Genomic DNA, 2,114 nt, shown 5'->3' with positions numbered 1-2,114 from the left:
CTTTGCTTGACAACTGGCAACTAACTAATTAACCTAACTAAGAAAAAGATAGTAAATAAATACAATGTAAGAAATGGCTAGTTAACTAATTAACTAATAATCTCAACACCCCCCCTCAAGTTGGAGGGGAGGACTCCACTGCCAACTTGCTAAGTAAATGGGAATGCTTGATCCCAGTTAAGGACTTTGTGAATATATCAGCCAGTTGCTCATTTGTAGGAACATGATGTAGAGATACCAGTCCCTCCTGCAGCTTTGTTCTAACAAAATGGCAATCAACTTCTATGTGCTTCGTGCGCTCATGAAACACTGGATTCTTGGCAATTTGCAATGCTGCTTGGCTATCACAGAATACAGGGACAGGAAGGTTCATAGGTACAGTCAGCTCCTCCAGTAGTGTTACCAGCCAAACTAGCTCCCCACAACCTGTCTAGCTGCTCTATACTCTGCTTCAGCTGAAGACAAAGAAATAGTGGACTGTTTCTTTGATTTCCAACTGATGGGACTATTCCCAAGCAACACAATGTAACCACTGACTGATTTTCTGGTCTCAGGGCATGCTGCCCAATCTGAGTCACAATAAGCTTCTTTCACCCCATAATCTCTGTTGTTAGAGAAGAAAATTCCCAGGCTTGGATCACTCTTCAGATATCTTAAGACATGATAAGCAGCCTTCAAATGACTTTCCCTTGGTGATTGCATGTACTGACTGAGGTGTTGGACACTGAAGGATATATCCAGTCTTGTATTAGTCAAGAAATTCAACTTACCAACCAGTTTTCNAGTTATGTTTTTGTAACTTTGAATTTGACCAAAGATGGGTCTTGTATGACCATTTCATTTAACGTCTATTTTAATAACATCTCATTAACTTTGATAATAAAGTTTCTTTGGCTTTAAATGATTGTAACGTTTGATAGCATAGAATCCTTAATGGATTTCAACTTTTTTTTATTACATCAGATGTCCATCTCCTTTTGAAAAATATATATAAAGCTATCTACTTGTGTTCATGGTAGGATAGAGTGAAAAAGCAATCTGCTAATTTTCTTCTTTGTGCTGGATTTTATTTTATTCAATCTTTGTTGTTTCTGCTCCTAGTTTATACTAGAAGAGCTTGTTGAATCCTGGGGGATACGCCTAATGTTATTCATCTCGGTGTGGGCGAAATATCCTTAAGGACAGTGTCTTTGACACGCCTCAAGCTAAACTTTTTATTCTCCATAATCATCCAATTTTTTCAATAATTTGGGTTACCATCATAGTTGATATTTAGAATAAAGCGATTTCTTAAATAAATATACAAATATCTAGCTTGATCTTAAGAAGAGGAAAAGAAACTGTTTATTAAAATACTCATTCTTTTTGAGTTATTAAAAATATTGTATTTTTTTAACAATCCCCATGGTCCCCCACATTTTCGAAAATTTCAAGTAAAGGAGATAATATTTTCACAACCCATAAAGAGTTCTACTTTATAAATAACAAGCTAATAATATAGCGTCACCTCGAAGATTATCATATGAACCAACAAGCATGCAATTTATTAATTAATTGAAAAGTCCCAATATCTTAAGTAATAAAAGCAATAAATATTTAAATCTGGTACATCATCACAAGAAAAATCAAACAATTTAATCTTATGTGCTTTTCCAATTTTCATTCACTTAAATCTCCAATTACAGGAATAGAACTAACCTGTCCAAAAGATAGAGATTTATCTAGAAGTTTTTTTTCCAAAGCACATATGTCTTGATAAAGGTTTGGATAAATCATATTCATGTGATTTCAAAGAAAATGAAAATACTTTAATTGAAAAATTTGTCAAACTTGGCATAGCAAATTTCGTCAATTTTGCTATTGAAGAGATTCATTCAGTAACCCACTTTTTTTTATTAGATGGTTACCACTTTTAAGTGTAATTCTTAATTAACAATAAGAATCAATCTAACAAGAATAAAATAATTCACCACAGATCGAAAAGTCCTACTATCAAATTCACATAGTTTGTGCTAAAGTTGAACACTATTAATTCTCGAAGAAATTACAATGAGATATGGTATTCCAATAGAAAGCATGAAAGAATATTTTTTAAGAGCTTTTAGATAAAGCGA

The sequence above is a fragment of the Nicotiana attenuata genome, chromosome 2 (assembly GCF_001879085.1).
Source record: "Nicotiana attenuata strain UT chromosome 2, NIATTr2, whole genome shotgun sequence".
Taxonomy (NCBI): Eukaryota; Viridiplantae; Streptophyta; class Magnoliopsida; order Solanales; family Solanaceae; genus Nicotiana; species Nicotiana attenuata.
Note: the sequence above shows the minus strand (reverse complement) of the source record.